General features: G+C 41.6%; 1 protein-coding gene across 16 annotated transcripts in view; it reads left to right on the forward strand.

Annotated features, from left to right (window-relative positions):
• RIMS1 (regulating synaptic membrane exocytosis 1) overlaps nt 1–22,919 on the forward strand; it is a 474,220-nt gene that overhangs the window by 730 nt on the left and 450,571 nt on the right. The gene's annotated exons all lie outside the window — the stretch shown is intronic.

Consider the following 22,919-nt stretch of genomic DNA (forward strand, 5'->3'; position numbering starts at 1 on the left):
CGCGGGGCCGGGGCAGGGAGGCGGGTGGGAGGACAGGTGGCAGGCGGGGATGCGCTGAGCCCTGAGCCGGGAGCCCGGAAAGGACGGCTGGGGACCCAGGTGCCAGGGAGGACTGGGGGGACGGCGCCAGCCGGGGTGGGATGTGCCAGGCTGAAAAGAGCCGATTCCGCCCGCGTGGAAGGAAGGGCCCTGGGCCGGGAGCAGGTGAGGGGCACAGGCTGAGCGGAGGAAGGGGAGGTGGGCGAAGAGCTGCTGGGAATAGCTCTTCTTTCCCTGGAGTTGTCGAGCCGGCTGGGATTGCCCCAGCCGAGGGTGTCAGTATTGGTGTAAGAAAAATGCTTATTGTGAGTGTTCATTTTGCTACTCATTCATCTCACAGCTCGAGGTTGGGTCTTTTTTTTTGGGCAGTTGCCATCTTTGGTAACCTGCTTCTTCAGCGTCTCTCTAACCTTTGCTTCGGGGTCTTCTGCACGGAATACCTGTGTGAAGACAGATATTCCTCCCCGTATACAATGCCATTGGCAATGCAAAGTTTTTAATAATGGGAGAAGCTGATGGGGACTCTGGCCTGAATGAAATAGAGGTTCCTCTTTACTGGTTTCCAAGGGAGTTCCAGGGCCTTCTCGTTTCCTGGTGCAAGCCGTACCATAAGGGGACTGATTATTGCACACATCCCCCCTTCTTTAAAGCCCATCAACCCTTCAGGGGATCTCCATCCAGCGCCCAGTTTTCCTGGGTCTGGGGATGGGACGGGGCTGGTGGCTGGCTAGGCAGGCGCGTGTGACAATGCCCTGCCACCTGCCTTAGTCTCGGGCGAAACTGCTCACAAGGTGCTGGCCTCCCGCCTCCCTCCCATCCCCGTGCAGTGGAGCTGAAGGGGACGTGAACCCTGCCTTGCCCGGACGTGAACCCTGCCTTCCCCGAGAGGTCCTCCTGTATTGGGGAAAGTTTTCAACTTGGCAGTGAGGAAATCTAGAGGCCCTGATGGGGACTTGTGCCTTGGTTCCCCGCGTTAAGGCCAGAAGGTGTATCTGGGGCGGAAGATCGGAGAGAAGAGCCGGAGGGAGCCTGTTGCTTGTGGAGTTACAGCGGAGAGCAAAGGGGGGGGCGGCACCCCCATACCCCAACCCGGGCCCAGCGCACGCCCTCCCGCCTCTCCCCCGCCCACCCTCGGGATGGCCTCCTGAAGAGAAGATGCTGTCACAGGAGGGAAGTTTCCCTCTTCCCCCTTGGGGCAGCAGAGCCTGGCAGCAGAGAGCTGGAGGGGCTGCATCCCCAGCCTGCCGGGTCTCCACTAGCGCAGCTGCAGCCCAGATGGGAGAGGGGGCGTTGAGGGAGAGCAGTGAGGGTTGGTCACAGCACAAGAGGAGAAATCCAGTCATCCCTGCCCTTTTAACGTAGACGCAGAGAGAGGGGCCATTAACTGGGAAGGCCGGAGCTGGCCTGGTTCTCTGAAGAGCAGCAGGTTTCTGGATTCCCTGTTCCTTCTTAGCCAAAAAGCAGGGACTTGAAGCCTGCAGGCGTGCAGGAAGCAGAACCTCGTTAATCCGCTGCCTGTCCCTGGTGGAAGGTCCCTGGCGCTGCAGGCTTCCCCTCGTCTGAGACTGGAAGTAATGCATGGTGTCTGCTGGTTCTGTTGTCTGTCTGTCTGGTTGTCAGTCCGTCTTGTCCTCACCCGTCACAGCCCCCCGCCACCTGTCCCGGACACCTCTTCTGCTGGTCAGGATGCACAGTTTTGCTCCCGTTCCTTTCGGTGTTCACTGCAGACAGCAGGTGGACAGAGGCCTCCAGCAGGCGATGGGAAACATGGGCTGCTGCCTGAGTGGGAAGGGAAGGCGCAGGGCAAGCCAGTGGGCATCTCTCCTCTTCACTGGCTGTTTCAGGGCTGGTGGAGAGAGGGGCTCTAGGTGGGGAAGGGGCAGTTCCAGGAGGGATCAGATCCTACAGGCTTCTATGGACAAAAAGGAAGGACACCGTCCAACTGTTCACGTCAAAAGCATCTTTCCCACTGCTGTGCCATGACGGCTCTCCCTGGCACGCACGTGGTGTTCCTTTATTGCAAGGATTCTCTAAATATTGCAGTGTGTGCTGCTGTCACACCACAGCCTCTGCAATCGCAGGCCTCGGCACTAACTTTGTCAATCAGCCTCCGCTGCTAACGTCTTGGCCTTCTGTGTGGTGGCAGACTGGGGATGTTGTGGAATCCCAGTGTGCTGCCATGGAAGCCTGTCTTGTTGTCCACAAATTAGTGGAACAGAGATGGACTTTTTTCTAGAGGGCAGCTTATGTCTTAGAAACTGGGGACTGTAGGGGTTATTCAGATGACACACCTATATGGGAACTTGATGACACAGAGTCATGGGTGGTGGCCCTTTCTAAACTTCGCAGAAAGGTAAACTGGAAAACAGGAGGCTTTTCACAGCCTTTGAAATAATCGTTCAATTGGAGATGAGTTTTGGCGGTAGCACGGAGTCGTTATATCACATATCTGAGAATTTAGTCCCACAACAGGCCCTGCGAAGCGAAAGTCCTGGTAACTCAGCATTTAGACTTAAAATTCCCCTTGGTCATTACTGCAGAGCCATCGGCTGAGCTCCCTACTTCCTGTGTGTGCTCTCTGTTCACAATTTGTAAAAACAGGCGCTAGTAGAGAGAAGAGAGAAAACTGATGGGCGAACACGCCAAAGAAACGTTATAAGATATCAATTAAAATATACTCGTACAGTTTCATCAGCCTTGGTTGTATATTACTACTTGAATTTGGCCTCGATAATGTCTTTAAATATGTATAAATGGAAAAGGATAATGAAGCTGCTTTCACCTCAAGATTTCAGGAATAATTTTTCTTTGAAATTGTAAGTACTTTGTCCTAAAAATAATTCATTTTGTTGGCAAAGTGCACTGATTTCAAATACCATTGCCATCTAACGAAAAATAGTTGACTCTTGCAAATAATTTCTAATGGTTGATTTAATTCCCTGCAGAAAGAAGGTCTTTCTTCATCTTGGTAGGGTTTTGGGGGGTGTGTGTAGGTGTGTGTAGATGTGTGTAGGTGTGGATGTGAGTGTGTGTTCTAGAAGTCTTTTGAAACCTAACCTCCTCCATGAATACTCCTTCAAGTAACTGTCACCAGACCCCAAGAGCCAGTATATTACATGGGTTGAAAACTGCGTTATCTGGGACCTAAATCAGAGAAGATCTCATTAGATCTAAAATCCTATTTCATTTTTATAAAAGCTTCATAGAGAAAGGAACTATAGAGTAGCAAGACAAGAGAAAACATAGAAGCAGAGACTGAAAACAATGGCTAGTGGCTGGGAATTGAGAACCATGTGGGAATATTTAATAGAATTACTAACATTTATTGAGCATTTACCTCATGCTGGCCATTATTCTAAATGGTTATTGAACCAAATGCCAAAGAGTTGAACTGTGTTCAAGTTCAATATATGTATATTTGGATTCTCACAAACAGCTTGTGCAGAAGGTAAGTGGGGTCATATAACCCCCAAATCCTCATCCTGCCCTTAGAGGGTTCCTGGAATACCTTGAACCTACTCACATAATATGGCCCGGCCAGGATTCAAACCCAGACCTTTTATTCCAAGTCCAAGTATCATCCCACATGCTGCACTGTCCTTTTACCAACAAGAAGCCTGTACTTCACCTACCTACTCCTTAGATTAATGTCTGTTCGTCCCTCAGTTTCAGAGGAGGGGTTTGACAGGTTAGGCTGATTCAGAAGATCAGCTGCTGATTCTAGGAGACCCTGGAGCTTCACCCACGCCCTTAATAGAATTTCCCAGTGGATTGAGGGCGAGGGAATTGTCCCCAGTTTGAAGATAATAAAAAGCACAATGGTAAGTCCATTAATGTTGGACCTGAGCATTCGGGGTTCAGATTCTAGTCCTGTCTCTTAAATTGTATACATGTGGGCAAGAAAATTAAATTGGGATTCTAGGAGGTTTTTTTTTTTCTTACAAATCCTACAATTCATTGTGTGATTTGATTTATAAAGAATATTGACTTTGGAATTCTCCCTCTCGCTTAACAGGGAAGCTCACGCCCACTAGCTCTTCAAACATCTGTAATACCTACTTCCTTTGTGAGAGGAGAGACAAAGTAGAGGGGTAGAACCCTTGCACCTTCAGCTTTTCTATCTCTTTTTTCTCCCTCCAACCAGTTATAATATTGTGACCCAAAATGTATCCAGAAGGCTCAGTTAGCAACTGGGAAAAGAAGGAAAGGTAGTTGGGGGCAGCTGGGGTAGAGTGAGGACAGAGTCCCCAGAATGTAGGTTATCATGTTTTCATTGAGGTTTGCCAAGATTTTCATGTCTTACACCCCAAAATATTCTCTCATGTTGCTGAGGCAGAGGTGGGTAAGAAGGGAAAAGAGAAAAAGCAAAGAGTAATTTGAGAAACTGCTAAAGCATGAGCAGGTGTCTACATGTTCCCAGATGCTGTGTTAAGTAGAAAAGTCGGGGAGAGGAAATGTCTAGTCTCCTTCACACCCCTAATGGATAGGGTTACATTTAGGGAAGGTTATCCCAGAACCATTGCAGTTTTCTGCTTTCAACAACAACCTGTCTTAGTAAATGTGCATGCCCAAATGCTCATGGAGAAAATTCAGAAAAGAGAAGCCTACAAAAAAAAAAAAAAAAAATTGAAAGAAGTAAGGCGTTGTCAAAGAGAATAGAGGGTAAGAAACATAACACTTAGTTCACATTTTTGCCAACCTGTCTTGACTCTCTTTCACCTCTGTTTATTCCTTCTTAACCAGAAGTGAGGGGCACCATTGCTGAGGTAAATAGTTTACTAAGTCTGGAGTAGAATATGGAAACCAGTGTGGGCTCTAGGTGCCCCTGCAGACTTGAATAGAAACACAGCACCTTGGGAGTGTTACTCGCTCAACCGGTCAGATGAGAGAGTGGTTTGAATTTAACCTGCGCAGTAAGAGCCAGCTTCCTGCAAAGATATAAAGTAGCAATTCCTGCAATAATATTACTATCTTCCTACATCTGCAATATGCAGATGGATGAACTTGCTGTACCATGGATTGTAAAGTTCATTGAACTGCAGTTCATTTATCGTTATGGACTATTTTATATCTTTAAACAACTTCTACATTTTGTCCTGTGATGGGAGTTGGGTATTTTCGAGCTGGTCCTGAGAGTTGAACTAAGTTGGCCTGAGGCACGAGGCAACTAAAGTAATAGAACCCAGAACCCACATACGTGGACTCCAAACCTTTAGTGTTCTTATAAGTCTTTCCAGAAGTGCATTAAGCTTTGGCTATTACGGTTTGTTTCCCTCTTCCATTGGGGAAGGGGCTTAACATTTAGGCATTTGGCTGGGTACGTTACATATTTCACTCTGCCCCATATGCTCACCTCTTGAGAGGTCTACCTTGTGACTATTCTATTAGTTTCTGTTAGTGAAATTCCCAGAACTAGCTCAAAGCCTTCCAAACCCTTTCCTTATGACATTTGATCCTGGAGTGCAGAAACTAAACTAAAGGAGCAAGAAAGATGTCACGTGGCTAGTGGCATTTTCCAGCCTTTTCCCGAGAACTCCAGTCTCCAGGCTCTGGAACGGGCCACAGGTGCCTGGCTAACCCCGTGTGCACCTGCGCTCTCTGATCTGACTCATTAGCTGTCAGTGCTCTCGAATGCCTCCACATCTTTCCTCCACCATGAGGTTCTCTCTTCTCTCTACTATTGTTCTGAATTTTGTATGTTCGGTAGGCTATTTCTAACAAAGTATCGTGTGTTATTCAGTTCAACAATAAGACCACTGTGTCAGGTATGAGACTTGGGTCAGGAATTGGGCTGTTGGGTAGAGTAAAGAGAGAGTCTTCTGCCTTAGCCCGACATTGGCTTAGTTCCTACCATTTTAAGACTGCCGTGACCGGAAGGGGAGGTGAGCATCAGATAGTTAGATAGAGCAGTGGACTAGATTCTGCTCTTAACACTGACACTTTCTATAGGTGTAAACATCAATAAGTTAACTCATCCGCACCCCAGTTTCTTCCTGTGTAAGGTGAAAGTGATAATGTCTACCCTTCTAACCTACGAGGCTTTAACATGATGGTAGAGGCACCCTGAACTTCAAAGTGCTGTACCAAGGAAGGGTGGCATTATTAACTTTACTTTGTAAAACTATAGAAGAATCCCCAGAGCATCTTTTCCTGTGACGATTGCAGCTACTAGAGGTCCCGCGGAGATGGGTTCTTGTAGAAGAATCCATCCATCATATCGTGCTAGCAGGGAGGTGTGTTCAGGGTTTCAGCCACCAGGGTGAGAATTTGGCGAAGAGGTCAAAGGTAAAATGAGTCCAGGGTTTGACCTGAGGTTATATTTACTTTCCTTCCATTTTTCTTTCTTTCTCATTAAATAGCACGTAAATGTCTTTAGCACAAAAAGCAATGTGGGCAAAGTGATAGAGTTTGAAATACCTAAAAGGCAACCTTAATTCAAAAGTAAGCAGAGAAATTAGCTTAGGGTCATTCCCTCAACTTTTGCTAGAAAAAAGTTGGGAGAAACAGATGGATGATTTTAGTGTCACTGGATTTAATGTTATTCACTTTAAATTAGCTGAATAAGGGGCCATATACTTGTCCAGTAGTAATTCCTCTTTCATATCAGTTTACTGTTGGGTATGGGTTAGATGGAATCGATTGTATGTGTTGAAGAACTTTTTAAGATTCTGTGCTGGATGTCTCAGGCTTTCTTATGTATATTCTTACACTTTTACTTCAGGTTTATTACATTTATTTTGATCTAGGTCAGTGTTCTGTGGATGGTGAAAGGGGAATATACTGCAGAATTAACCTTACTTTTTAAAAATTTATTTTATTGAAGTACAGTTGATTCATAATGTTGCGTTAGTTTCTGTTGTACAGCAAAGCGATTAAGTTTTTTATATATATGTATATTCTTTTTCATATTCTTTTCCCTTATGGTTTATTACAACATATTGGATATAGTTCCCTGTGCTATACAGTAGGACCTTGTTGTTTATCCATCCTGTAAATAATAGTTTGCATCTGCTCATCCCAATCTCCCAATCCATCCCTTCCCCACCCACCTCCCCCTTGGCAACCCAAAGTCTGTTCTCTATGTCTGTGAGTCTGTTTCTGTTTTGTGAGTAAATGCATTTATATCATATTTTAGATTCAACATATAAGTAATATCATATGATATTTGTCTTTCTCCTTCTGACTCACTTCACTCAGCATGACAATTTCTAGGTCCATCCATGTTGCTGCAAATGGCATTATTTTATTCTTTTTTATGACTGAGTAATATTCCATGTATATATGTACCTCATATTCTTTATCCATTCCTTTGTCGATGGACATTTAGGTTGTTTCCATGTCTTGGCTATTGTAAATAGTGCTGCTATGAACGTTGGGGTGCAAGTATCTTTTTGAAGTAGTGTTTTGTCTGGGTGTATGCCCATGAGTAGGATTGCTGGATCATATTGTAACTCTATTTTAGTTTTTTGAGAAACCTCCATACTGTTCTCCATAGTGGCTGCACCAGTTTACGTTCCCACAGTGTAGGAGGGTTCCCTTTTCTCCACACCCTCTCCAGGATTTAGTGTTTGTAGATTTTTTGATGATGCCATCTGACCGGTATGAGGTGACACCTCATTGTAGTTTTGATTTACATTTTTGCTCTAATAATTAGAGATGTCGAGCATCTTTTCATGTGCCTGTTGGGCATCTGTATGTCTTTTTTGGAGAAATGTCTATTTAGGTCTGCAGAATTGCCTTTAGATATTCCTTCATCTTTTGCTAACTTGTGAAAACTTCTCGTACATAGGAACATTTATTTAAATAAAAAATAGAATGTTTCAAAAGAAAGTGGCTGTACATGTTGGTTTGCCCAGGACAGTATCTGTTGATGCCACATTTGTGCTGTAATTATGGCTAGTACCCCTTTCTCTCAGTTTTGAATTTCAATCCAGATGATACATTAAATTATCTCCCTCTTTATAAATTTTGCTTTCCCTGAAACAAATTATTCATTTAAAACTTCAGAAAGTTAAGCAGTTAACTGTCATAAAATATAGCAATTAGTAATTATCAATAAGTAACACAAGCGAGTTGTAGATGCAGAATCTTGAAAATCATCTTTTGGTAAATGGAAAGGCTTTTGCTTGCAATTTGAAAGGAAAGTGTTTAATTCAATATTAAAGACACACAATGAACCAAACAGATATCTTTATGTAGTGTAAATGATAATACCTTGCTAATGATTTACATACTATTTAGTATATATTTTTATATTTCCCATCATTATGTCAGATAATGGTTGTCTGGGAGAAGTCATTATATTTACATAGAGAAGGGATGTGAACTGAAAACCAATTAAGATGTCTGTACTGTCATGTAAATGTCCTACAGCTTAGCTTCTTTTCATGGACTCTCATGCATGGTCTGCATATTCACACATGGGAACTCCTATATTGATGGAGCTCTCTGTCTGTATTTGCTAGACTTTATGGAGTCTATTCGATTAGCTCCCAACTTACATTTCTGCACGCAAAACATTCTTGATCGATATGTGAGCAGTTTTCTTAATCTCAAGAATATAGAGTTATTTTATTTTATTTATTTATTTTTAACATCTTTATTGGAGTATAATTGCTTTATAATGGTGTGTTAGTTTCTGCTTTATAACAAAATGAATCAGCTCTACACATATATATATCCCCGTATCTCCTCCTTCTTGCGTCTCCCTCCCACCCTTCCTATCTCACCCCTCTAGGTGGTCACAAACACCAAGCTGATCTCCCTGTGCTATGTGGCTGCTTCCCACTAGCTATCTGTTTTACATGTGGTAGTGTATATATGTCCATGCCACTCTCTCACCTTGTCTAGCTTACCCTTCACCCTCCCCATGTCCTCAAGTCCATTCTCTACATCTGTGTCTTTATTCCTGCCCTGCTCCTAGGTTCTTCAGAACCTTTTTTTTTTTTCTTTTAGATTCCATATATATGTGCTAGCATGCGGTATTTGTTTTTCTCTTTCTGACTTACTTCACTCTGTATGACAGTATCTAGGTCCATCCACCTCACTACAAATAACTCAGTTTTGTTTCTTTTTATGGCTGAGTAATATTCCATTGTATATATGTGCCACATCTTCTTTATCCATTCATTTGTCGATGGACACTTAGGTTGCTTCCATGTCCTGGCTATTGTAAATAGAGCTGCTGTGAACATTGTGGCACATGACTCTTTTTGAATTATGGTTTTCTCAGGGTATATGCCCAATAGTGGGATTGCTGGGTCATATGGTAGTTCTATCTTTAGTTTTTAAGGAACCTCCATACTGTTCTCCATAGAGGCTGTATCAATTTACATACCCACCAACACTGCAAGAGGGTTCCCTTTTCTCCACACCCTCTCCAGTATTTATTGTTTGTAGACTTTTTGATCATGGCCATTCTGACTGGTGTGAGGTGATACCTCATTGTAGTTTTGATTTGCATTTCTCTAATGATTTGTGATGTTGAGCATCCTTTCACCTGTTTGCTGGCAATCTGTCTGTCTTCTTTGGAGAAATGTCTATTTAGGTCTTCTGCACATTTTTGGATTGGGTTGTTTGCTCTTTTGATATTGAGCTGCATGAGCTGTTTGTAAATTTTGGAGATTAATCCTTTGTCAGTTGCTTCATTTGCAAATATTTTCTCCCATTCTGAGGGTTGTCTTTTGGTCTTGTTTATGGTTTCCTTTGCTGTGCAAAAGCTTTTAAGTTTCATTAGGTCCCATTTGTTTATTTTGTTTTTATTTCCATTTCTGTAGGAGGTGGGTCAAAAAGGATCTTGCTGTGATTTATGTCATAGAGTGCTCTGCCTATGTTTTCCTGTAAGAGTTTTATAGTGTCTGGCCTTACATTTAGGTCTTTAATCCATTTTGAGTTTATTTTTGTGTATGGTGTTAGTGAATGCTCTGATTTCATTCCTTTACATGTAGCTGTCCAGTTTTCCCAGGACCACTTGTTGAAGAGGCTGTCATTTCTCCATTGTATATTCTTGCCTCCTTTAACAAAGATAAGGTGACCATATGTGTGTGGGTTTATCTCTGGGCTTTCTATCCTGTTCCATTGATCTTTATTTCTGTTTTTGTGCCAGTACCATACTGTCTTGATTATGTAGCTTTGTAGTATAGTCTGAAGAATATCGAGTTATTTCAAAGTTGTAAGTGATCAGTGCACAAATGTCACATGACACATTATCGTTCTTGTAGTTTAAACATAGCTCTTAACATGCAAGGAGAAGTTCTTTGTTTAGGTGGCTAGTTGTTCCATTTTTGATTTAGGGGGTTTACATTTTAGAAAAATTAGGCAGATGGTGTTTGTAATATCTATGGAATTCATAAATCAATGTATCAGTTTTCCTTATATATAGGGTAGTATATATATATATATATATACATATATATATATATACACACACATTCAGAAGTTCTGTCCAGGTCAGAAAGGTTAGTGTCTTAGTAGAAAGAGATGGAAACAGAAGTAAAGTAACCCAATGGCTTTCCTTTTTTTAAAAAAAAATGCTTAGCAGGTTTATCTGCCTTAGCTATCTCTGTCTTGTAATATATTGGAGCTTAAGTCTTCTTTCCTAACCTTTTTTTTTCTGAGAAGAAAATGATACATTTTACACTCCAGTGTCTGAAATAAAGGGATATCTATATGAGCTGGCTGATATATTTTAGATATTACATTTTTGATAAGAGTAAAAATTATAAAGAGATCCTACTTTGATATTCTTCAGAATCATCATAACAATTGTCATAAAATATAATTTGGAAAAATAAACTACCACAAAATCTTCTTACAATTAGGCTGAATATTTCAATTTATGGATGTCTATGTTCCCTAGGCCAAATATAGTGACCTAATATATAGCAGCCTGGAGTAAAAACTTGATACCAGTCTGGAAAAGATAGTATCATCTGAGTATTGTCCCAGACACAGGTATTAGAAAGGGATTTCGTGGTATTTGTAGCTGTAATCGTCAATGTTGAGTAGAACTATGATTGAAAATCAGTCAGATGGCTTTCTAGTCCTGCCTTCTATAAAGATAGCAAGGTGGAAGATTCCTGGAGTCCCACGTGCAATTAAAAAAAGCACAGTCCAAATGGATAAACAGCAAGGTACTACTGTACAGCAACGGGAATTATTTTCAATGTCCTGTGATAAACCATAATGGAAAAGAATACAAAAAAAGAATGTATATGAGAGAGAGAGAGAGAGAGCTCTTCTTGTGCTTCCTTCTATAATTCCATTTCCTTCTGATTTGCCTTTTTCTATGCAGTTTCCAGTCATGGACTCAGTCACACTTATGTGTTTATGATCCCAAGTCTGTGTTACTACATTGGAATTTTCTACTAAATTCTGGATTTGTGTACCTGACCACCTGCTAAATGTCTCCACCTGGATGTCCCATAGGTACTTCAAGCTGAGTGTTACCCATCATCCATTTCTTGACCTTCTGCTTGAACTTGATGCTTTTCTATAATCCCTGTCTCTGTGGGTAGATCACCATTGCAACTGCTCATTCATTCTGTTGTCAGATTCTTCAGATTCCATCTTCTTTGAATTTCTCCTTTCTCTTCCAATTCCATTGCCTTTACTTGAATGCAGACTCTCATCCCTGCTCCCCTGGATGCCTGCAGTAACCTCCTAATTCCTTTCCCTGACACCAGCCAGACCTCCTTCGGTCCCCACACTGCTGTCGGGGGAACCTCTCTAAAATCCATCTGATCACGTCCCATCAGGAAAACCCCTTTGCTTTCAGAGTAAAGTTTAAACCTCCTAATCTGTAACCTGCATCTCCTCTCAGGGGTCCACACATAGCCTCCTGCCAGTGCCTTAGGGCCTCGTTCCCAAGGCGCCATCGCTGCCTCAGAGCTTGGTGGTTCCACTTGTGCTTTCCTCTCTGTCAGGAATTTCCTTTTTCTTCATCTACCTCATGCTTACATAGCCTTTCAAATTAGCTCATGACCCCTCATCTGGCACATCTTCCCGGACTTTCCAGATTAAGTTTTATGTTTGTCCTCTGTGCACATCTTTTCTGTAACCTTGTTCCCCTGACACTGTCACCTCAGCGTCAGCTCCTGAAAGCAGGGTCATTCTCATTTGTATCTGTCATATGAGCACAGTGCTTGCCATGTGATAGGCTCCTGGATTTTCTAAACAGTGTGTGAGAATGAATGAATCCATCCAGAGGATGTGGAACAGAGGAGTCATCTGAGGCTGCTGGATGGATTCACAGGGTATGAGTAGGTGGCTGGAGTGGGAAGTTTATTCTAACCAGGAGAATTCTATCAGCAGATTCTGAAAGCAAAAAATGAGCTGAGTGTTTTGGCTATTGAGAGAAGCAGGTTGGCCAGAATTTATGAGGAGAACATTCTGGTTGTTAGATATTACAAGGTGAAATTGAAATAGGATTTTCAGATGGTGTGTTGTACTCTTAATTTATCATTCATGGCTTTTGGAAGGACAGCATTCTGAAAGTGCTTGAATGTCAGTGTTGGAGGATGTAAACAATATATTTTAAAAATTAATCCTCTAGACAGACAAGCGTAATGGAAACTTTTCCTTTGAATTAAAACATCATTAACTTCAGGAAGAGTGTAAAGCATAATATGGGTTCTCTGATTTGATGTTCAGAATTAGATTAGATGCTTATGACCGTAAAGTATTATACTGACTATATTTTTAATTAAAAAATGCTCCCTCGTTAAGTCATATTCTAAATGTTTTTTAAGATTGAAGTATAGTTGATTTACAATGTTGTGTTAGTTTCAGGTGTACAGTAAAGTGATTCATTATACATATACATCTATTCTTTTTCAGATTCTTTTCCCTTATAGGTTATAAGGGAATGTTGATTAGAGTTCCCTGTGCTATACAGTCCTTGTTGATTATCTATTTTATGTATAGTAGTGTGTATATGTTAATCCCAAACTCCTAATTTATCCTTCACCCCCCACTTCCCTTTTGGTAACCGTAAGTTTGTTTTCTAGGTCTGTGGGTCTATTTCTGTTTTGTATATAAGTTCATTTGTATCCTTTTTTTAGATTCCACCTGTAAGTGATTATCATATGGTATTTGTTTTTCTCTTTCTGACGTACTTCACTCAGTATGATGATCTCTAGGCCCATCCGTGTTGCTGCAAATGGCTGTGTTTCATTCTTTTTTATGGCTAAGTAGTATCCCATTGTATATATATACCACATCTTTATCCATCTTCTTCCAGACTTAAACTCTTTGAAAGCAGGTGTCTTCTTTTACTCATCTTTGTATTCCCATTGCCTAACCTGTGGCTCTTACACAGTGGGACCTCAGCACATGCTGGCTGAGCTGAGCTGCACAGTCTGAAGACCCAGGGCACAGAAATACTGGTCTTTCTTTTTTTTTTTTTTTAACATCTTTATTGGAGTATAATTGCATTACAATGTTGTGTTAGTTTCTGCTGTATAACAAAGTGAATCAGCTGTAGGTATACATATATCCCCATATCTCCTCTCTCTTGCATCTCCCTCCCACCTTCCCTATCCCACCCCTCTAGGTGGTCTCAAAGCACTGAACTGATCTCCCTGGAAGCACTGGTCTTTGACACAAGACAGCTAGACCGAGCTGAGATGGGGATGGGTGGGAGCTTGGAGGCTGCCTGGTCCAGGGCTGGCAAATACCCAGAATGCACAGGCAACTTCCTGAAGATGGAGCAGCGTCGCTGATAAATGCTGGATGCCTCAGAACCTTTCTAGATGGGGCACTCCAAGCCATCAACTGATGAGCGTTGCAATCACGATAACACACTTTAGCCACTGAAGATTTATTCCAACTCCACTTTTAAGAAGAGAAAACTGAAGCCCAGACATCCTTTCAGCTTTTCATTATTAATTAGTGAGAGAGCTAAGTGTAAGACTTGGGATTTTCTTTCTCCTGGTCCAGTATTTTTTCCACTGTCACACTACCTCCCCACAGTTTGATTTTAGCTACCATCAAATTCAAACAATTAATTTTCTTTCAATTTTGGTTTGACTTACCTGCTCTGTAAGATTACATCCTATTATGGAAAACTCCAAGGCAACCTCTAATTACTTTGTTGATTTTGAATTTGGTTATATTTCATATTAATCAAAATAAGTAGGTCATTTACAGGGATCAAGAAATACTTTATTTAAGGATTCCATTTGCAGTGGTATTTGTTGCAATTATATTTAAGTTGTATCAATACTTCTTAACTGTGATCATTTTATTTTTAATTTTTAATACATCTCTGAAGGAGACAATGTTTTCAATATGCAGTAATTTATTTATGATTCCAAATAGCTTTTCCTACCATGCATTTGAATTACGTACAGATTGAAATCACGTCTTGTTTTTTCACTTAGGAAAGCCAGGTGGTTTTCGTTATTGTGAGAAGAACTTTCCTTGGTTGTCCCTCATTTGGAGGTTCGGCTTCAGCTAGACTGTTGGTCAATGACCCAAAGAAAGAATCAGGGGGATAGGGAAGGGATGGCACCCCACATACAGCTCTGGGAACACTCCCGTCTCACCCATGCACCTGTACATATAAATCTCACACCCATACACCTGAAAACTAAAGTGTTCTTTCTGTAAAGTCTTCTTTAAGGAAGTTAATTTTATCTCATTCAGAGAATTCGCATGATCTAGACATGATTTGCTTACTTTTTGTAACCACAACAGTTACTGTGTATTTTGCCCCAGTGGCCGTTCTGGAAGAAGCAGCCCTATCTCCATATGCTCCCACCCTGGCCGTGCTAATTGGACTAAAGACGGACATGATCCAAATCCTCATGATTCATTGGCCAGCCAAGGACTAGTAATGTTCTCTTTCAAAATGGAAATAAGAAACAGTCAGGGGGTCAGGAGAGTGAATGATACCCATTCATTTTTTTCTTGGAACAAAAATGGATTGAGCATTTATTATGTGCCAGATACTGTGCTGAAATTAATACAACTATCCAGAGCCCGTGATCTTTGCAGGAGGAGGTACATTTTACTTAGGTAAAATTAAAATTCCATGTGAAATTAATGTCTCTGATGAATGCAATGCAGGACAATATATGATACTTTGATCAGCGAATATAAAGCAGAGATTCGGATGGAGATCAGGCTGGCCAGGAATGGCTCTCCCTGGAAACGACAGTGGGACCGAGCTAAGGTCTGAGAATGAAGAGGAGTCCGTCAGGCAAATAGGGAGTGAGGTACCCAGCAGGCGAGGAGCACAGAGGGTCCCTGGTGGGAGGCGGAAGGGGTGAGTCTGAAAAAGTGGAAGGAAGCCAGTGTCGTGGAAGAGCAGAAAGGGAGATGGCCTGAGAGGGTCTTGGAAAAATAGGCAAAAGCTTGACAACGTGGGGTCTTCCAGGTCATGGAATAGAGCTTTATCTTTATCCAAAGAACTAAAAGGTTTGGCAGAGAGATATGATATAAGCCTATTAGTATTTTTAAAAGATCATTCTGGCTACAGTATCAAGAACTGATTGATTGAAGGCCCAGGGGTGTGTACAGACCCAGGGGAGGCTATTGCAGAAAACCCAGGTGAGAGATGCTAGGAGCAGTGGCTTCTGTGGGGCTGGCAAAATGTTTGGATTGGAGAGAGATTAGGGAAGCAAAAGCCACACGTTTTTCCTTTTCATGGGTTGACTATGAGTAGACTTCTGACTTGTGCCACCAGATTTGGAAAGTATCTGGAGGAAAGGAAGGGAGACCCTGAGTTTGGTCTTGGTCATTTGGCTTCTGCAGGCTAATAGGCTGGGAACTCAGAAGAGAAGATGGCTGGAAATGTAAACTCCCAGTGAAGCATCCCTGCATAGGTGGCAATGAAGCTACTGGTGAGGATGAGTGATGAGATCCAGGAATGAGCCTTAAGGAATCTTCACTTTTCAAAGCTGAAAGAGGGCAGTGACCTTGCAAAGACATTAAAGAGAAAGAAAGGTAGGGTAAAACCCTGGAGACATTGTGTTAAACCAAATAAAAGGGAAGAGAGTATTTCGAGGAGGATAAGACACTCTCACTAGGATGCCTAAAAAAAGAAAAAGACTGGCAGCGTTCAATGCTGAGGAAGAATTTCACCAGAATTCTTATACATTGTCTATGGAAGCGTAGCATGGTAGAACCAGCTTAGAAAAATGTTTGGCAATTTCTTTAAAAATTAAACATGCTTCTACATTATGAGGTAGCAATTCTAGTTATAGAGAGAAATGAAAACATTTATTCACAAAAATTCTTATACAAGAATGTTCATAGCAGCCTTCTTCATAATAGCCCTAAACTGGAGATAGCCCAGATATACATCATCAGAAGAATAAACTTAAAACCTAGCAACTTAAAAACTAACCCAATATTTTAAAGCAACTATACTCTAATAAATTTTTTTTTAAAAAGAGGCAATCAAATATTATTGAACCAACAAATGTAGAAAAGAATAATAATAATAGAGATGTGGCAAGTAATTAATGAATAAAATATATTTTGTTACTTTCCTGGAAAAAAAAAAACTATGGTATGTTCACCCAATGAAACACTATCCAGCAATGAACAGGAGTAAACCACTGATACATTAACACTTACGTGAATCTCAGAAACATCACGCAGCGTGGAAAAAGCCAGACACAAAGAGTGCAGACCATATGATTCTATTTCCATGAAGCTGTAGAATAGGTAAAGCTAATCCATGATGTTCGAAACCAGATTGGTTTTCTGTTTTATGGTAGCAGGGGTGAGGGCTGGACAGGAAAGGGATAGGAGGCACTTTTCTGGAGGGAAAGCAATGCTCTATATTTTGATAGGGATGTATATTATACATATGTATGCATTCCTCAGAACCGATCAAACTGTCCACTTACGGTCTGTGCATCTCACTGTATGTAAATTATATCTGAATTACTAAAAAACTAATTCTGCTGAGACATCCAATGCAAGGAAAACTGATAAATAGCTATTCGATTCAATAACAAGGAGATATCACTGGTAACTTTATACATGCACATAGTTGATAAATACATGTAATTAAAATGGGAAAATCTTTCCAGAAGTTTGGGAAGAGGGTCATGGAGAGATACCAGGAGGGATAGGAGAGGTAGGTCTAATGTGGGCCTCTTTAAAATAGTATTTAAATAAAATAAATTTAAGAATATTGATTGAAACTCGATGGAATGAATGTAGAAAACAAGATGGTTTGAATAACAGAGGGGGTACATTTGTGACTGGAAAGATGAGGGACCTCGTGTCTGATGGTTTCTATTTTTCTGGGAAGTAGGATTTGAGTCATCTTCTGAGAGTGATGGGGGTTGGAGATTTGAGGGTGAGGACGAAAGCCTGAAATAGTTGAGGTGGAAAGCAGGAGTGTGGATGTACCAGGAGATTCCAGAGGAAACCACGTGCAAGAGGAGTCAGCGGGAGGGAGACTTTCAGATACGAGACATGCAGATGAGAGAGGCCTTTTGGCCCTCGAGACGCCAAGCAAAGAGACTTTGATCCTGAGCTCTGGGCTGAGTCACGGTGAGGCTGTTTGAAGACTTGGCTGTGTCATCTTGATGGAGTTTGAGTAGGTTTCTGTTTCTTCCAGCCTAGAGAGAGCCCTGATTAGGGCTTTGTAGTTCTTCTTTTTTCTACACTAGAGACACTAGATATTCTCAAGTCTGTATTGTCAGTTTTCACATTCAGAAAAAATATTTTTCAGTTCAGTAATGAGTGCATATATTCATATTAATATGTATATGTATGTGTGTATGCACATGCATATGAACTTTCCGTAAATGAGCACTGTATTATCAAGATACACCGTCCTGCTCCTTTTTCACACACGTCTCTTCAGTTCATGTTCTGTCCTCTCTCTCAGGATGCTCCTGTTTATTTTGACTTGAATGCATTTGGGGATACAGAATAGAGAGTGACATGATTCGCTTCACATCCTTTACCATGAGGGATAGCCTGGCACACACGGTGTGATGGGAAAAGCTCTGACCACTCCAGTTTGACTTGTTTTCCGTCCTCATGGTTAGAGAGTAATCTAGATTTACTATCGGTCAGGTTCCCTAGAAACAAACTCAGATGGAGATTCTTGTGCAAGAAGTTTCTTAAGCAGTGCTTTCAGGATTAACATCTGTCTGGGAAGGGAAGCAGCAAGTTGGAACGTGGGAGAAGGTGGGCTGCAGCGCAGGTCCAGTAAGGCCTCGGTCAGCCCCTTGGGAGCTTTGAAAATAGTTACAATATTCTTGCATTGATGGGTCACCGGATTCATGCCGCCCAGGGCATGGGACCTGGACGTTGGAGACCCGGCTCTCGTTAGCAGGGGACAATTCAAAGGGAGGGCTGGCAGCTAAGAGCACCCCCTACATATGGGGGAGTAAGTCCCCCACCTTGAACGGGGCATCTGGGCAGCTTTGCAAAGCATCACTTAATAATTTTAGCTGAAAATCAAAATAAGAAATTTGGTAAAGTTAAACATTTCTTAACTGCCTAAAAACTTAAGGAAGCCAAAGGTTAAACATGAAGTTAATTAATAAGATAAACCTATGATTTATGAGCAAAATTGAATATTTAAATCAATTGTTAGCAGTGTCCAGATTGTACGACTCTTATGGGAGTTGGACAGTATCACCCAAATCTTACATTTTAAGTCAATCTATAGAACATTGGGAAATGCCTGCGAAGCAATGAATAAGATTTGTGGAGGGTGGTGACTTCCCTTGGGAACTGATTTCTCTATTTTTTTTTCTATATTTCATTGGGAAGGTATGCCTTCATGAAACCTTTATTTAGCTCTATAATATTTCTTCCCACCAATTTTCTATAGACAGCACCATCCACCTGGAACCTCAGACAGTATGGAAGATATTCAGTGATGGGATTTTCATTGAGTGACATAAGTTTGGGGGCAACCATGGTGCAGAGTTCTTGGAAAATCCACTCCTCCTATTAGACCACGGCTCCCCAACCATCCTTGCCTTCTGTAAGCAGTACACTCTGTGGACTCCTTGTTATGTAGGAAAACAGAGAAGTGAATTTTAGAAGATCCATTCAGTGTTCAGTCTAAATATCCCCATTAAATGAAACGTATGCATTTGTCAGAAAAAATAATGCAAGCAACCTTCAAGTTTTCATGGCTTAACAGAGTAAAACTTTACTTCTCACTTGCACAGCTCCTTGTGGGTTGGGTGGCCTCTTCCGTCAGGAGGTAGTGTGACCTCCAGAACACGTGGCCATGGCCAGGGAAGAGGTGGATGGGGGGGCATCGAATGGACGTATGTCACTACTGCTCATGGGCCACTTGCTAGGGCCAGGCAGCTGCGAGAGAGGAGAGGAAATGTGAGAGAGCACGTGGATATTGGCGAGCAATTGAGAATGATTAAAAAGTCAGTATTTTATTAATTAAGCCCCTTGATTCCAGATAGGAAATAGTTTACTTTCCTCGATATAAACATATCAACCCGTTGAAGATAGAAATCAACATTTAGACTCATGGAATTGGAGTCAAAAGGGACTTCTGTATCCAAATCACTGGTTTCCACACTTGTCTGGTGGATTTGCCCCAGAGTTTGGGGGAGTGATAGTGAGTAGACAAGGAGAAGGGTGGTGAGCAGGGTCTGGGTACATAGGTGCTGTAGTGCTATAGCTGCTGCATCCCCAGATCCTGGCCTTAGCTCCTTGATATTTTGCCTTTGGGGGATCTTATTGAAGATGAAAAGAGTTCTGCAGCAAAAGGAAATATCTGAAAACTACTCATCCATTCCAGTTCACCCCTTTTGTAGCTGTGGAGGTTTATTCATCCTTTTAACCAATATCTTTGAGCACTTGCTATGCAGCAGGCCCTGACGTAGGCTGTGGGGACAGAGCCCCTGTCCTGCTCGAGAGGTCACCCTGGCGTATCCCAGAGAGTGCCAGTGCCTCCCCAGCATCCAGATAAGATCTAGAACCCCTTTCCCTGTCTCTCGGCCCTGCCTGACATGACAAGGAGACTGTGAACTGAGAATATTCTGAAGACATGTAGAAAATCCCAGCATGGACATGACTAGCTCAGGAGGGTCCACACTTCCCATGGAAGATGGCTTCTAGCTTGGAGAAGGAACACAAACCTCCTTGAAGTTTTTTTAAGTCCAAGGTATGAGCATCTTTTGGACTTCCTTTTTCCTCACTTCTAACGTCTAATTGGCCAAGAAATTCTCCTCTCAGAGTGCACTTTGCTTTCTTTATGACCGAGTATTATCAACAACTAACATTTGCACCTAAAGCAGAGTGCTTGCATACACAATCCTTGTTGCTTCTTCTTCTGGCTCTGTAGAGTCAGTAAGTAAGACAGTTATTACTACTATCCCTGCTTACATAAAAGAAAATAGAGGAAAAATGATTTAGGTCAAGATTACGCAGCATGAGCACTGAATGCTCCAGGAACTGGGAAATAAACTTCATCGTCATGCTCTTACAACCAGATACTGAATGCGGGTCATAAAGAAGAGTCTGTCTGATGTGCAGTTTTACCACTACTAGTAGTAGGAATTATTATGGGATGCAGGGGAGGGAGAGCCTGAATGTGTGCATTTCGGAATCAAAGAGGCCTGGCTGTGCATCGCGGGCTCCAGGATTCACTGGGTGACCTTGATCCCTCCGGTGTCCCTGCAGGGTCTCATCTATGGTACGGGGCTGGGCGGAGGAATAACCAAGAGAACAATGGTTATATGGTGCCTTTGACACAGCCCTTCATCCATGGGCAACGTTAACAACTTTGGGCTATAATAATCGTGACTTATAACAGTGTGACTGTAAATAGTATTGATTCTGTGCACCCAGTGTTCACATCTCTTTGAATATAAAGACAGGTGCATCTACGCTGTGTGAGCCCTGTTCCCGCTCAGAAGTACAGAACTTGCTGTGTTGATGCTACACAAAGGAATTTTGAATCACAATTGGAGCCTCCGTTCCAACTGTGTGCTGAGGCGGAGTACCCCTATTCATTGGCGTGGTTTTAACACAATGCGGTTACCTGAGCTTTAGGAACACACAGAAGAAGGTGGGTGCTTTCTTCTATCCAACTAGGGTAATATCCTTATTTTATCAGCGATTTGGAATAGGTTTACCATGCATTATGCCTGCAGATTTAATTCTTCCCTTTTGTTGTTTTACTAAGGAAACATTTGACTCACCTATTTAGTCTATAATCTCAGATGAATGCATAGGGATTTACATATATAATTCATGTGGTCTATATTCAGTGAGACAGATTGAAGCTCAAATATCCTATTTCCAACCATACCATAATCTTTGTACAAGATTGTCTTATTTCAAAAATTAACAGATTTCCACATTGAATCAATGGTACTCCTGAGTAAATACTTATAATAAATTCTGAATAAAATATTAAAAATTGTCTTCAAAAACACTGTTTAAATGAAAGGCTAGTATGAACTTATACTGGTGAATAGTTGGAATAATGTGGCTATTTTTATACAAAATTAGGAGTAATGAGAGTAGTTTTCCAATATTTTAAAAAGACGTATACGTCACAGTTCTGCACCTTTGTTGAGATTAAGGTATAATAAAAATACTCAGAAAAATATATAATAAAAACATCTAACTATCACTACCAAGTTCTAGCTCATAACAAGCATATATATATATATATATGTATACATATGTGTATATATATATATATATAAACACACACACACACACACACACACACACACACACACACACACACATATATATATATAAAACACCACATATATCATAATGCCTGCTTTTAACTCATGAGAAAATCAAGTGCCCATAATAACAGCCTGTGTTTTGTTGCTGAAACTCTGGTAATAGCATGTAATGCAAATTTTCTAAAAGATACATTTCCTTCTAGAATTTTCTTTATACTTAATATAGCAGTGACTTAAAGGAATCAATATAAGTCTGAGAATTAATCCTCAATTTTGTCTCCTTCACATTTGAAATTAAGAGGCTGACGTGTTTGCCTTTTTCCCATCAGGCATCACTAAATCTTTCACGCTGCCAGTTGGTACGAGGGCTGGACGACGTGAAGGTGTACGACTATGTGTCCATTTACCCTTTGGACTCTTGGTTCCGGTGTTCCTGCACCTCCACCCCCAAAGAGGAAACTCTTTGGCTTTCAGTTTCTCTTTCTTTAGGGAAGAAATAATGGGTAATTTGGGCGGAAATTTAGGCACTTTATCTCCATCTTCCTTTCTTTGCTCTCTCTTCCTCCTGATTACAGGAGACAGAAATCTGAGAGCCTTGGTGGGGAATTTTCCCAGAAGAGAGAGGTGAAGTATCCCTTCCTCTGCAATGCCAGTCATTTCCGGGGAGAAGTGATTTTTCTTGTTTGGCCCTTGGGCTCTCCCCTGCTGCGTAAACCCAACTCTTTGAGCCATCCACCCAGAGGGCTGCTGCAAGGAAAACCTTTTTAGGAGAGAAGCCAGGCTGATAGGCGTGAGCTGCTTCTGGGAGAGTCAGCCTCCCAGGGTGAAATCAGCGTCTTTGACTTTTTGGGAGGCTGCAGGTGGGGTACTTAATTTACAGGTACACAAAACAGAAACTGTGGAAGAGGCAGTACAGCATATTTAGAAAGGAAGAAGACGCTGGGTTGGCTGCACAGTCATTGGTAAAGTTTGGGCAACCCCCTATTATTTTCCCTTCAGTGTGATGTTACAATACGTTTTGCTCAAGCTTAAATGAACCTTGTACCTGGTAATTAACATTTTTACAGTGTTTCCCCTACCACCATATACTTTTGTTTAGAAAATTAAGACCCAGAGGCAAAGTCAGTGTTTGTTTTGCAGAGTATGTATTCAACTCAGACGAGATGATTAGAGGGTAAAATGAGAAAGTTAAAACTCATTTAATCTCCACTTCCTTGATTG

The sequence above is a fragment of the Globicephala melas genome, chromosome 14 (assembly GCF_963455315.2).
Source record: "Globicephala melas chromosome 14, mGloMel1.2, whole genome shotgun sequence".
Lineage (NCBI taxonomy): Eukaryota > Metazoa > Chordata > Mammalia > Artiodactyla > Delphinidae > Globicephala > Globicephala melas.